The sequence below is a fragment of the Bos javanicus genome, chromosome 22, assembly GCF_032452875.1.
Source record: "Bos javanicus breed banteng chromosome 22, ARS-OSU_banteng_1.0, whole genome shotgun sequence".
NCBI classification, from domain to species: Eukaryota; Metazoa; Chordata; class Mammalia; order Artiodactyla; family Bovidae; genus Bos; species Bos javanicus.
In genome coordinates this window covers 55,126,478-55,141,655 of record NC_083889.1, presented here as the reverse complement: position 1 = coordinate 55,141,655, position 15,178 = coordinate 55,126,478, and the positions used below count along the sequence as shown (strand labels likewise).

The 15,178-nt window shown below is 56.1% G+C and overlaps 1 protein-coding gene across 1 annotated transcript in view; it reads right to left on the bottom strand.

The window, feature by feature from the left end:
• Positions 1-9,768, bottom strand: part of SLC6A1 (solute carrier family 6 member 1) — a 39,851-nt gene extending 30,083 nt beyond the window's left edge. The window contains exon 1 of the mRNA XM_061397089.1: positions 9,617-9,768. The gene's annotated coding sequence lies outside the window, so the exon portion shown is untranslated. The remainder of the gene's footprint in view (positions 1-9,616) is intronic.
• Positions 9,769-15,178: the final 5,410 nt, after the last annotated feature.

Sequence of the window (15,178 nt, the reverse complement as noted above, 5' to 3'; positions counted from 1 at the left end):
CTGCTCAAACCTCCTTAAATGTCAACTGTCTTCATCCGTCCACGGAATGATCTCCCAACCCTCTCCCGCCTACCGAGGGTGGAACAGTCAGTCTGGGGGTGGGGGGGTTGGGGGCTTGGGCTCACTGCTTTGCACACACCCCGGCATCCAGCCTTAGGAGCAGCAGCGAGCAGACGACCCACCCTCTCCGGGGAATCCAGGACCAGGTTGCTTCTCTGGGGGTGGACGTGCTCAGACAGGTTAGCTGGAACAAACAAAATGGTCGCTTGCCTCTAAGTCATTAGGATCCTAGCTCTCCGCCGTGCTTTTGAAACAGCCAAACCCCAAGGCCAGCACCCTCTTTCTGCTTCCTAAATGGAGTGGGGCTGTCTGCCAGCTCGCCTCCCCTCTTTGCCAGCATGCAAATGATGTACTTTGGGGTTCCTCGGGGCGTTAACCCCATGCTCCCTGACCCCCAAGTAGGGAAGGGAGTATACTGCCCCAGCTGTTCGGGATGGAGAGATGAAGAGCGTGGGTGAGAGTGTTTATTTTCCACGGGCTCACCTGGAGAGCGGCACACAACAGACACGACTCCCCCAGCCTGGTGTGTGCCGAGGTTTTCGGGCTTGGTACGTTTACAGCAAGGTATACACCGATCATGCCCTCCAAACAGAGAGTACTTATGCGTGTTTTTAATGATGGAAGCTGTGGGTTTGTCCTGGTGACATTCACTAAGCCTGCAATGAAGATCCCCGTTATTTACTGCTCTTCTACTCATTTTGGCCAATTTCACTCTTCCTACCATCTACATGTACTCTTTCTACACCGTATCTTACAAGCCCATACATGGTTGGGAACATACCTGTCTAGCCTCTTCCCTTTGGCTGATGCTCAGCAGTGGGGCCTGGTGCTCTGCCTACCCACCCTATTTGGTCTCATAACAATCGTGTGAGGTTGATCTGTTCATATCCCCATTTTGCAGGTGAGGACACTGAGGCTCAGAGAGGTAAGGTGACTTGCTCAGGGTCACGCAGCTAGGAAGCGTGAGGGGGGCTTTGGACTTACTGTTTCCCATTCCTCTTGGGCTAGAATTGTTGCTCCCAGCCCATCAGAAGCTCCGTGTTTCAGAGTCTCCTCAACAGTCTCTAGAGAGGTCTGGGTACTCCGAGTACAGTGTCCCCAGCTCACCCACTGCCCTCCCCTTGGCTGTACCCCTCCCAGGGCTTCCGTAGCCCAGACTCCCTGCAGGCACCGGAGTTTTGAAGCCCAGCTCCATCTCATGCACAGGTGTGTGACCTGGTGAAGTCATTTCACCCCTCTGCACCTCCACAAATGAAGGAAATTACCCCCTCCTGCAAGGCTGCCTCAAGGATGCTTCCAGACAAAGCCAGTTTCCCTGCAGCTATCCCCACCCCCCACCCCCAGCCTCTTTTCTGGGGAAGCTCGAGCCCTAGACACGGTCCCCTCCACTCACTCCATCACTCGCTCGAGCGGCTCCCGAATCAGCATTCAACACACATCATTCTGCCTTGTGCAACGCCATTATCTCCCGAGGACACAGGCTCCGTTGTCATGGCAACCAGAGTCCTTCCACCAACTCTATTTAATAATTTTTCAACAGCGGCGCTGGGCTTGGGGCAGGGGAAGGAGCACTGGGTTAGGGGTTAGGAGCTCCGGGTCCTAGCACCTGTGGGCCTCGGACCCCGCCGCTTTAGGCCTCAGTTTACCCACCTATAACAGAGGTATCTGAAATTGGTGGCTTTTATGACTTTCCCTGGCCTAGAATAACCTCAGAGACTGATTTCAAGGTCCAAGAAGCAGGAGGCAGGGAACCAGAGTGACTGGGGAGGTCTGAAGGTTCGAGTGACACTTTCAATCCACAGGAAGAATCAGAAGCGGCCTTTGGTGATCAGACCCTCTCCTACTGCCTCTGCAATGCCACTTTTCAGACATTTCTGCAATCTCTTGACCTGCCACAGTCAGGGCTAGGGTTCATGCAGAGACAGGCTTGCCTGCAGTCATCACAGCCCTCACTGTGCCCGATGTGTTGCTGTTTAGTCTCTAAGTCATGTCCAACTCTTCTGGGACTCCATGGACTGTAGCTCACCAGGCTCCTCTATCCATGGGGTTTTCCAGGCAAGATTATTGGAGTGGGTTGCCATGCCCTCCTCCAGAGGACTTTCCCAAGCCAGGGATTGAACCCACGTCTCCTGAATTGGCAGGTGGGTTCTTCACCACTGAGTCACGTGGGAAGAAACCTCAAACCCAATTTGCGGATGTACAAACCGAGGCAAAGGAGCCCATGAGCACCAGCAAGAAAGAAGCTCAGCTCCTGGAAAGGCTAGGCTGGCGGTGCCCAGGAAGCAAGCCAGTCCCCCTGCCTTGCCCTTCTACCCCATTCAGCCCACGACGGGCCAGCTCCGGCCCCCACCTGTGCAGCCTCTGGCTCCCCCTCAAGCAGTCACAGAAACAAGCAAAAGCAAGAACTAAGTACTTGCTCTGCGTCCCCAACTACGTGGGGCACTGCAGACCTCAGAAGACGGTGTTTCTGCTCTTGGCTTATCTGCATGACCCACAGTAGGGCCTAGCACACAGTACGTGCTCAAAGCTTTATTTGGTCCCGTTATTGGCCCACATCGGCCTCTGACCACCCTCCTCCCCAAAGGTCTCTAAAGAAAATCTCCCAGAGCAGCCACCAACGTCTCAGCTCCAAGGAGCTGCTGCGGACCCCATGCTGGGGAGGGGGGCTTTGTGACTCCCGGCTGGCTCCAGGGCTGGGGAGGCGGCGGCTCTGCCTTGGCACAGGCTGATGGCACTGCTTTCGGGCACAGCCGCTGCCAGCCCAGCGGCGCTATTTAACTCCTCTGGGGCTGGCGTTTCCATTTAATGCCCGCGGCATAATTAACAGTGCTGCATCTGCTCTGTCATTACTGGCACTCTCTGCCGTTTGGAGAAAGGGCCCTTATATTCCGTCATTAGTCTCGGGGAGGCTGTCATGGGGGAAATGGAGGAGGAAGTGGGGCATGCAGCCTGCCTTTCCCCGCTCGGAGAGCTGGCACCGGGCGCACGGAGCGGCCGATCGACGCGTCCAGTCCAAAGCCCTTGGCTTTATGGACAGAGAAAGGGGAAGGACCTGATTGGGTAAGGACCCAGCCCACCATTCCTCAGGTTCCCAGGCAGCCCACATGGGAGGTGGCGCTCCCCACCACTTCCTGGGGTCTACAAGCCCAGGCCTCGGGTCTCCGTCAGCAGGATGGAACAACCTGGGCAACCAGGAGAGTGCCCTGGGCTCGGTCACCTACTGAAGACCCCAGAACATGGTTTATAAAATACTGGGCTTGGTGCCTGCATCAAAAGGCAGAGCTCAGAACTGGGGGTCCGATGCATCTGATGAATTGGTGACACGGTGCAGAGCCAATCTGTTAAAAGAGTGTCCGTGCAATACAGTAAGTGCATTCAGATTCCTTCAGGAAGACTACTTCTTCCCCACCCCCAAGCCCACGTACAAAAACCATAGGTGGGTCCCTGACCACAAGCTCTGGAGACAGCCAACAGGAGCGCTAAGAGGCATGAGGCTCAGGTGGCCACGAGGGCCGGACGCAGGATGGGGAGCACACAGCACGTGGGAAGCGGCTGCCTCTGGCCGCGGTCACTTTTGTGCTGGCTCCCCCGACGACGATCCCACCTGGGTGCTCCCCAGAGGCAGCAGATGGCATGGGAAGGCACAGTGGGCTGGCACCAGCAAGACCTGGGCTTGAACTCTGCAGTATAACTAGGGAGTAGCAACCCCACCTCCATCGACCTTGGGGTCGTCCTCCGGCCGATGGGGACGGCACCGTGGTCCCCTGGCACTGTTCTCACCACCTCGGGCGGGCCACAGTCGATGCCTGGGAGGTGCTCCAGCCTCACTGGTCAGGGTTGGGCTGGCCACGCGGCCAGGGGACATGTCAAACCCTCAAGTTCCCCCGGCCTCCCCCAGACCTCATCCTATTCCACAACCTTCAGCGTGGGCAGCAGTCCGAGGGAAGAAGGAAGTGGGTAGTGTCCAGGGCAAGTGGTTTCCATCCCCTACCCACCCCTTCCCTTCCCTCTTGGTCGGGCATAACTCTGAGCCACACGGCAGGTCCCAAACCACCCTGAGGCTCACATGCAAACACCTGCCCACAACTTTCCAGGCTACCAAGGCCCTCAGATCCTTCCAGATGATCTCACGGGGCCCCTGGAGCTCAAATCCGTGTAGATGAGCACTAGTGTGCTCGTGCACCTGAGAGCAAGCATCCTTCTTGTCCCCAGGCACTGCCACTGCTCAGGCGCCCCAGCCAAACAAGTCCACTTCAGACCCCAACTGGATACAATGGACGACATGTCAGCGGCGGGCCAGAGCTCAGGGCAGGCAAGAACAGGATCTGCGGCCCTTTCCTCCAAAACCTCAACCGTGCCTTTCCACGCTGTCTGGCAGGCTCGACGCCAGTGCTGTGACCTGCCTCCCACAAAGGTTCCTTCCAAGGGGCTCCCTGATGAACTGGGATTTGGGCTTAGGAAAGGTGACTCCCCTCAACTGGGAAACCAGAGGTCAGGCTGAGGCTGTGCAGGGCTTGCTGAGCCCCTGTTTCCCCATCCAAAAAGTGGAGATAGATACCAATGGAAACGATAATAATATTACTTTCACCTGGAGCTCCCAGCCAGTGCAAACTTCAACAGAAAGCACATCATGCACGTCTGTGTAAGCATTAAGTGTGTGCGTATTTCACATGTGTGCAAAGAGGCTGCATTTGAGTCAAGGTCATTCCGATAAGGGCTTTCTGAGACGTCACTTACAGAAAATGACTCTTTTTGTTGGACAGAGGACTCTGTCAGGGACCATATTTTCTTCCCCTGGAATAGTTCAGACAGGAGCAAGAGAAAGAACAACTACAAGAGAGTTTTTTTTTTTCTTTTTGTACACTGTGAAGTGTTCTGATGACTGACTGATGAACTGCTCTCAGGACTAAGTTCCAGAAGACCGCAATACTGACACCAAATGTCACTGTTCACCCTCCTTGTGGCCGCTGCCTTCTCCCTGCACAGAACCTCCTCACCAAACAATAAGGCCATGAAAGCAACCTGCTGTCAGTGTCTTTCGGGGCATCTCTGACCTTGAATGTCCCTCTGGCCAGAACGCAGTTGTCTCCAGAGCTGGCAGGCGACACCGATCTTGCAGACACCATGCAGCTGACAGGTGGGCAGAGCTGCAGATCACTGTCCGAAGCAGCCACTAACTCGTGCACCCTCCAGCCCGGCCTGCCTGCCACGATGCCATCAGGCCCCAGAAGCTGGGGACCCCCTTCTGCAGCCAGGAGGGCCCCTGGCACCCTAATGTGGCCGGTTCCACCTAGCTGCACAACCCCCTGCCTGCACAGGGCTTCAGCCAATCGCTCCGCAAGACCTGGCCTCCTTGTAATTTCCAATTTGTAAGAAAGGTAAAAATAGAAGGCCATTCGCTGCAGGCAGCTCGCATCAAATCGCATGCCACTTTGGTGTCATGTCAGATCACGGTAAACAGAGCTGATGGCTTCCTCAGCTGCTCCCGGGGACTTCCAGAGCAGCAAGAAGGTGGTGACAAGTTGGGGTTGGGGGGAGCACCTGAGAGTCAGGGCAATGTGGCTGGGTGCACGATATCAACACCAGCTTTAAGTGAATCTAAAGCACAGTTCAAAAATATGCTGTATATTACGGGGGCACCTGGGCATGAACCCCAGTTCTGCCACTTAGCAGCCAAGGGACCTTGGGTACAAATTCATCTCTCTGTACCTCAACCTCCCCAGCTAGCAAAGAGCAGCGATCACACTACCAGCTTCCTGAGCTGGGGCAAAGCTCAATTGATGGGATGAACTGCAAGGTGCTTCCTAATGGGCAGCTCCTTAAACAGGGTGTCATGGTCCTGGCCACGCAGTCAGGGTCAGGGCCTTCTCCGTGGCAGGGGCGTCAGTACCATGTGGCTGCACCTGGGCTCCCGGGCCAGCTCCTAGCCCAGTGGTCTTGCAGCTGGTGCCTTCACCTCTCTCCGTCTCAGTTTCCTCATCGGTCCAGGGACCATTCCACTATGGAGCTCACGAGGTTTTGTGGAAACGAGACACAGTTCTATCAGGAAGGCACACAGCACAGCCCCCTGGCATATCACTAACTCTTAGCCGTGACTTTATTGATGAGATTATCACTGGAACCACATTTCGTGGAGTTTCTTTTTTTCTCCTGTTTATGACTGAATCCAAGTCTGTGCTGAAATATCACAGCTTGCATTCACACCTACGGTCCGTGCCAGGCAACCCTGTCTCCGCTATTAGCCGGCTCCCCGCTCATTCCATCTCTACCTCTGCTCTGGAGGCCCTCAGGTGAGCTCAGAGTAAAGATGTTGGATGTTCGTAAGGCTCACAAAGGCACATTTCCCGGGAAGCCCTATCTTGGGGTCCACATGGGGCTTCCCAGCATTTCCTCAAGTACCATGCCCTTTCCCACCACCTTCCAGAGAATGGGTGGCACCAAGTGCACCCCCCCAGCCCACCCCGGTCCGGGGTCACTTGGGGAGCTGGCGCCGGGGATGCCACAGAGCAGCAGCTGAGCATCTGATGTTCTTGCTGGGGGCCGGGGGGGACTTGCAGGGGCTCTTTGCAGTTGCTTTCATCATAGCAGGCATGCTCTGCCCGCCGTTCAAGCAGCTTGGCCTGGCTGAATGAAGGGGCAGTCCTGACACAGGCAAAGGGCAGCACACACTTCTCTGTCCCCACCTGGGGCTCAGGTGATTAAGAGCCTCTGGCTGGGTTTGGTGTTGGAGCCCTGGCTGGGCTTCTAGAGGGCTCAGGTGATCAAAGGGAAGAAGTGCTAGGCCGGCTTCAGGCCAGGTGACACGGAGGGGCTTGGGTACCACCCTCCCGCTCTCAAGACAAAGAGGGTAGACTTTGGGATGCTGGGGGGCTGGAGGCAGCAGGCGCAAGGATTGATCAACTGGGGTTGATGCTTGGCTTGTGATCCACACACCGCAAGGGACAAAAAGACATTTCTAAATTCCAAGTGACTTGGGACATCTCAGCTACTGAGCTCATAGCCAAGTGCGGGAACAGCGTCTTTATGTGCAGGCAAGAAGCCGCCTGATGCTGTGCTTTACTGAAAGCTGCTCTCAGCATATGCTGGAAAGGCAGGGGAGCAGCCACTGCTTGGATGGTGGCCCGGAGGGGCCTCACTGTCAGTCATCCTGACCATCGCCCCACCACCTTGCTTTGTGGAGGTGAAAGCAAGGCCCAGAGACCTATCAACAGGACAAAGCATTGGCCTGGAGGTGAGAAGAAGAGTGGGATTCAAACCTCTGCCCTGCCTCCTCCTGGCTGTGTGACCTTGGGCAAGTCACGTTCCCTTTCTGTCCCGCAGGTTCCTCACCTCTGAACTGGGGGGTTAGAACAGTACCTGCTGCACAAGGTCACTGCAGGAATCACAAGCTGGGGACCCGGCAGCTTTCAATACTCCGTCCCCACCTCCCCAAATAGACGAGAACTTACCCAAGGTCACCTGTGGAAAGAGGCCGCAGCCCTGCTCAAAGCCCATTCTTCCCGGGTTCGTTCCTGGCTGTGGTCTCAGAGGCTGTATTTCATGGCCTTCCTGCTCAGTGATACAGGGAGGCCCACGCTCACACTGTCCTCACCTTCCATCCGTGCTGGCTTTATTCTAAGATCCTTACTGAGCGCCTACAACGTCCTGGGCGACTGCATTGGAGTCACAGCATTGGAGCTCCAGGTTGCCATGCACGTGAGAACCAGGGACAGACGGAGCAACTGTGCTTCTTTCAGCTTTGAGGGACCTGCTCCTTCCTTGTCTTGACCCTCTGCATTTCCTCCTCCTTGGCCTCTAGAAGCCCCCTGCCAGCCCCATCCTGAGATCCTAGGGGGCCCTGCTTCTCACCGAGCCTCCAGCCAGGACTGAACAGGCAGAGTGTCAGCAGAGACGGTTCCTGTTTCCCCCCTGCAGCTGCCGCCTCTCTCCTGTAATTCTCAAGGCTCGCGCCACGCTACAGATGCCCTGCCAGACAAGCTGGGTTTCCTCCCGCTGCCGGGGACTCACGGTTCGTCCTCTAAGGACTGGCCATTGAGCCAGTGCTTGGCTGGGTAGAGAGCGGTTTCTTTGTTTGCAGCCTGCCTAACAGTTTCTTCCTGAGGCTCAAGGGAGGCTCAGCCATTTTGCCCCATTGCCCTGGGAAAAGGTCCCTCTCACTTGTCCAGGGACCTGCAGCCTCCTCTGCCTTTGGGGTGGGGAGTCTGGGGCTGCTCTGCCAGGACAAGGGCAGGGGCTGGGTCAACTCTTCACTGAGACAGCCAAGAGGCAGAGGACACATGCCTGCGGTTCCCACTGACATCCTTTGTTCTGGAATTTCGGAGTTGGGGTACTGCATTTCACGCTATCTTATTAATGCATTTCCTCCAAAGTTCCCAATGAGAGAATCTAGGCCATATCCAACACCCAACACCCCCCTCTCTCACCGAACACCCATCAGGATTGACCCGAGTCGGCTCACTTAGCCTGACAGAGTCTCTGATTTGGGGGTGTCACCAAAGCTCAGGAGCCATTTTATTCAGTGCCCCCTCCCCAGTTCTTCATGAAGAGAAGGCTGAGCTTCCTGGGACAGGACAGAGAGCTCCAGCCCCATATCAGGCAGACACTGGGCATTATAACTGGGCTTTTAAAACCCTAATTTTCTCCCCGGGGATTCACGTCTGTTTGGAGAGGAGATCAGCTCAGAGCCTCCGTGTGGGGCTGCCGGATCTGGGTTCCTTAGCCGAAAAGCAAGCTAAGCTAGAGCACAGCATCTGTAGATGCCAGCCATGGGGACATGGGGGTACAAGAGGACCCACCTATGGAGACCTGCTGATCATTGTCCCAGGGGGTGGCAGGGTCTCCTCTTTTTCCAGTGTCCAGAAAATAAATGTCAGAATGTAAGGCAAGAAGACAGACACAGTCTTCAAACCTCAGGGACGCCCCCCTTCCCCCAATCCTACACTGCTCGGAGAGCGCGGCTCGGACTTATGTGCGCTCAGCTCAAGCCCAAGCTGCGGTGTGCTTTCTAGCCAACGTTTCTTGAGAGCTTAAGCTGCCGAAGACAGAAAGGAAGTGTCCCATTCCCCAGTCGCCTGGTCCCCGGAGCCCGCAGGGAACAGAAGAGGGGCCCAGCTCGACCTCGGCGCAGCTGACCCCACAAGGAGAAGTGGCGCACGGCTCGCCAAACGCTATCATTCTTTCCCGGGTCTCCCGCCGTCCCCTGGGGGGTGAACCGGGCGCTTCGACGGCTCCAGCAGAATTCAGAGTCAGCTGGGGGTGGGGTGGGGGGCCAAGGGGCCCGCGACCTCTTGGAAAAAAGCCGGAGATTTTGGTGACCCTCGTGGGTGCTCCCCCGGCCCCCTCGCGCATCCCAGAGGGATAGCCCGGGTGCGCGTCGACTCGGAGCGGCGCCTCGGGCTCCTTCCTGTGGGCCCGAGGCCGGGCGAGGCGCGGGGGTGTGGAAACTCGGCGAGCCCGACCCCATCCCGCCCGGCCCGCAGCAGTAGCTCTGGGCGCCCGGCCTCGCCGTCCGGCTGTCCCGGACTCGGCGCCCCGACGCCGGCCGCCCCTCTCCTACCTGCGGCCGGGGCTGCGCTGCCCGCGGCGGGCGCTGCGCGGGCAGCTCGGCCGCTCCGGTGCGCTCCGGGCGCGGGGCCGCTCCGGGCTCGGGCCGCGCTGCGCTCCCGGGTTCCTCCGTTCCTCCGCTCCGCGCTTCTCGCCCGCAACCTCGCCGCACGCTAGGTCTTCCGAGGGCGGGCGCGGGGACTCGGCGAGGAGAGGGGCGGGGAGCGCTGGGGGCGGGGCCGGGGCGCGGGAGCCCGCCCAGCCCGGGGAGGGGCGCCGCCTCGCCGGCCGCGCCGCCCCGCCCTCCGGCCCCTTCATCCCGCCCCCTTCCTTCCCCTCCTCGTCTCCCCTCTCCCTTTTCCCGCTTCCGTTCCTCTCTCCCCATCTCCCCTGTTTCCACCCCCACGGCCCGCGTCCTCTCCTTTTCTTCTCTCTTCTCTGCCCCGCCCCATCCGCCTCGCCCGCTCCCCTCTCCCCCCGCCCGCCTCACGCTCCTTCTTCCTTCCCCTTCAGTCTGGTGGTGTCTTGCCTGGTTCGGCCCGGCTGTCTGGGTCTCTGGGTCCCAGTCCTTTGCCACAAGGATTTCCCTCGGGGCTTTTCTCCTTCCAGCCCTGCCGATCTGCTTCTGTCTCTCTTCTCTATCACCTTCTTCTCTCCCCGTAGGTCGCCAGGCCCCCTTGCGGGGTGGATGGAGGGTGCGTCCCTGCCCCCTCTCTGCTCTCCTCCCAGGGGCAGCCCCCCCTGCCCCGCCCTGCCTCCATGCCTGCACACGCCTCCATGCCTGCTAACACCGGGAAGTTTTTGAGCTGGAGCGCCCAGGCTCTGGGTCCCAGGCTGGATGCGTGCACGTGGCAGGGAGGTGCGGCTTGGGGAGGACTCCCTGTCTGCTGCCGGGAGGTAGGGTGATGGTGGTGGTAGAGACACAACTGGCTCAGTGTGTGGATGGACAGATGGATACACAGATGATTAAGAATGGAAACACAGCCTGGAGCAACACCCGGGGATGGGAGCTGAGCGCGCCCCACCCCCAGCCCCCAGATACCCACCCTCCTTCCGGGTCTTGGGGTTTGAGAGGTCCTCCACAGAGACACCTCTTTCCCAGTCAATGCTCACCCCGTGCCTGAGGCCTCCCTCCCTTCCCCTTGACCCCTGACCCCTTTCATAAAGACTCCTGGTATTGGGGCTGCGACTGTCCTTCCCTCCAGGTTCCCCAAGGACTCACAGAAAGGATCTCCTCTCTCTAGCCTACTCCTTGCCTCCTCTCTCTGGCCCCAGGGCTGGCATTTGCCAATAGACTTGCCATCCCCCACCCCACATTAACCCCCACCCCCATCAGCCATGGGCTCCCCAGGTGGCTCAGTGGCAAAGAATCCGCCTGCAATGCTGGAGCTGCAGAAGATGCAGGTTCCATCCCTGGGTGAGGCAGATCCCCTGGAGGAGGGCATAGCGACCCCACTCCAGTAATCTTGCCTGGAGAATCCCATGGACAGAGGAGCCTGGCAGGCTACAGTCCATGGGGTCACAAAGAGTTGGACACGACTTAGCAACAGCACGCACGCAAGCCTATCATCCATTGTGGGGTCTCCTAAAGGTGACCCTAACTGCTCCTGCCTCTTTCCCACATTCTCACCCACAAGCATGGAATCCTGATAACTTCCTTGACTGGTCCATCCTCCCCCATCACTGGTCCCAGCTCCCATGCCATGACCTCCACCTGTACTTCAGTGTTTATTGAACTCCTCCTACTTGCCAGGCACTGTCCTGAGTCCTGGAGACAGTATGGGGAACAAGACGGGTCACAGACCCCTAGGTCCTGGTGGAGGGTGGGAGACAGGCTTCTGTCAAATAACCACACAAGCCCAGGCGGATCCATCCCAGTCCAGCTTGGGATGGTTGGGAAAGGTTTCCTCAAGGAAATGCCATTTGAACCAATGGCCAAAGGATGGACAGATGCTGTCTGGATGGAAACTCGGGGTACAGATTTGAGCAAGGTTATGAGTCAATGGCACCCCACTCCAGTACTCTTGCCTGGAAAATCCCATGGGTGGAGGAGCCTGGTAGACTGCAGTCCATGGGGTCGCTAAGAGTTGGACACGACTGAGCAACTTCACTTTCACTTTTCACTTTCATGCATTGGAGAAGGAAATGGCAGCCCACTCCAGTGTTCTTGCCTGGAGAATCCCAGGGACAGAGGAGCCTGGTGGGCTGCCGTCTCTGGGGTCGCACAGAGTCGGATACTACTGAAGCAACTTAGCAGCAGAAACAGCAGCATGAGGGTAACTAAACTATTGGGCTCCAAAATCACTGCAGATGGTGATTGCAGCCATGAAATTAAAAGATGCTTACTCCTGGGAAGGAAAGTTATGACCATCCTAGACAGCATGTTAAAAAGCAGAGACATTACTTTGCCAACAAAGGTCCGTCTAGTTAAGGCTATGGTTTTTCCAATAGTCATGTATGGGTGTGAAAGTTGGACTATAAAGAAAGCTGAGCACAGAAGAATTGATGCTTTTGAACTGTGGTGTTGGAGAAGACTCTTGAGAGTCCCTTGGACTGCAAGGAGCTCCAACCAGTCCATCCTAAAGGTGATCAATCCTGGGTGTTCATTGGAAGGACTGACGTTGAAGCTGAAACTCTAATACTTTGGCCACCTGATGCAAAGAGCTGATTCATTTGAAAAGACCCTAATACTGGGAAAGATTGAGGGCGGGAGGACAAGGGGATGACAGAGGATGAGATGGTTGGATGGCATCACCAACTCAATGGACATAAGTTTGGGTAAACTCTGGGAGTTGGTGATGGACAGGGAGGCCTGGCGTGCTGCGGTTCATGGGGTCCCAAAGAGTCGGACATGACTGAGCGACTGAACTGAACTGATGAAGGTAGCAAAAACAGAAGCTGTTTTTTCCTTGCCTGACATTCATTTCAGTTTGGATAACAGCACCTTGGTTTTGATTTGGGGACTTCTCCTCCGTTTGCATTCATCGGATTGAATGGGGTTTTCTCCTTTCAGAGATGGCATGTGACGTGGGCACAGCCATTGCACATCACCCCGACCTCGCTGGGAGGAATGTGTGACGGATCCTGAGTTGATGAGAATTCTTCCTGGGACTTTGGCTAAAAGGACTGTCAGACAGAAGTTTGATCTCCACCACAGAATCTGTGGATCTCCTCGAAGGGCCTCGAGGCCAGAGGAGAGCTGAGAGGCAGGGCTCTTGCCCCACAAACCGGCCCTGGGAGGAGGAAACCGACTGCCACGGCAGGAAAGAGGGCCCGTCTGGGGGTGACCGGGGCCTGGCAAGGGCCCTGGTGCTGAGTGGTGTCTAAGGGTCTGTGCAGCTTGCAGGCACAGCTTAAAACCAGTTGAGGGCTCCCCCAAATGCTCAAAGCACATGAGCGCGTCCACCCAGTGGCGGGTGGCGTGGGCTTCCTCATAGTATCTGACTGGAGAGCTGTCTGAGGTCTTGGCCTCCGGCAGTCTTCTTCAAACACTGATTTCTTCCAGGCCTGGGAAAGCAACCTTCCGGCAGACTGAGCTTAAGAAATGTGTGTGGCTGATCACTCACAGGGGGCCCACCCAGAGCAGCTGCCCAGGCCCATGGGCCACGTTCCCCTGGCCAAGGGGCCATGCCCACCCATAAGCCAGCCCCAGCCCACTGCTAGGACCTCAGGAGAAGCCTTTGTCGAGCCCCTCCTGAGCACCTCTGAGCTGCCAGGTGGGCACGAGAGGCTGTCGACCTAGGATTTGGAAAGAGCTTGGACATGGTGGGGGCTTCCCTGGTGGCTCAGTGGTAAATAGCCCGCCTGCCAATGCAGGAGATGCAGATTCAATCCCTGGGTTGGGAAGATTCCCTGAATTAGGAAATGGCAACCCGCTCCAGTGTTCTTGCCTGGAGAATTCCATAGACAGAGGAGCCTGGAGGGCTACAGTTCATGGGGTTGCAAAGAGTCGGACATGACTGAGTGACTAAACAACAGCAACAACCACAGTTCCTAAGCCTGGAGCTGCTGGCAGCCAGCTCTGTCATTCCTTAGCAGGTCATGAGAGCTGAAGAATTCATGCTTTTAAACTGTGGTGTTGGAGAAGACTCCTGAGAGTCCCTTGGGACTGCAAGGAACTCTAACCAGTCCATCCTAAAGGAAATCAGTTTTGAATCTTCATTGGAAGGACTGATGCTGAAGCTGAAACTCCAATACTTTGGCCACCTGATGTGAAGAACTGAATCACTGGAAAAGACTCTGATGCTGGGAAAGATTGAAGGCGGGAGAAGACGGGGACGACAGAGGATGAGATGGTTGGATGGCATCACTGACTCGATGGACATGAGTTTGAGCAAGCTCTGGGAGTTGGTGACGGACAGGGAAGCTTGGTGTCCTGCGGTCTGTGGGGTCACAGAGTTGGACACGACTGAGCAGTTTACTGAACTGAACTGAACTGAGCAGGTCATGTCTGAAAGTGGAGCCAACACAGAGGAAGGCAGAGCTGAGTGATGGGGAAGGAACAGGACTGATGAATATTGTCTGAGTCCCTGGACTCAGCCATGCCCGAAGGCAGTTTTATTATTTAAATCTCATTAAGTTCCTTTTTTTTTTTTTTTTTGTCATTTACACAGGTTTGAGTTCAGTTTATGTTACTTAAAACCAAAATAGTCCCAAAGAATCCAGTGCTGGATTGAAAAACAGGAAACATTACCAAGAGAAGCAAATTATAATAAGCATTTCCACTCCCCCTTCTTCCCTCAAGTCTCTCTTCCTCACAATCATCTCTCTTTGCTTCTGTATTTCTGTTCACAAGTTAACTCACCTCTATTTTCATTGCTCTAAATGTGTTTTGCCTACTTACGAAAGGAAAGCCTGTCTAGCTGTCAGGTCAGTTTCATAGACTGGCCATCTGATGCTTGAATTATCTCCATCACACCCCCTGCTCCCCACCTCCCCTCCCCACCCCACCTGCCCATAACTGTCTAGCATCTGTCTGCACCTCTCCAGTGATGGGGAACTCATTATTCCTCCAGGCAGATGGCTTCAGCCAACAAACTCTTATCTCAGTGGAGTTCTGAGGACTGTCTGTCTGCTGTGCAGGGGTGGCTTCAGATAAAGGACCCCATACTATAAAGTTGAAATGGCCAAGGCACCATCTCCATGTCCTTCCTAAAGGCCCAGTTGAAGTCTTCCAGAGAATTCACATGCATCCCTTGTGGGCTTAGAGGCATGGGTTCTGTTAGTAGAGTTCCCAAAATGTGGGCAGCAAGCACTGGCGGTAGTTAGGATAATTTTCAGTGAGGTGAAATAACTCGGCGTGGAAGAGCTCTTCCGTCTTCATCCCCTGTAGCATCCCTGTGATCGCTGTCCATGGGCAAGCCTCAAGATGGTGCTCCTTTGTCTCCACCGCCTCTCGAAGTTCTGAGCCATCCCATGTTAACTGAGGGAGAGAGACGCCCTAGGCCTGCAGCCCTGGTAGACAGCAATGTCTAGTTAGAACTGAACACAGTGCTCATCTGTCCTGTGTCTATTTTAGTGGAGACCTATTTCTGGCAAGTAATACTGATCCTCTAGTTACAGTATGATGTACGGT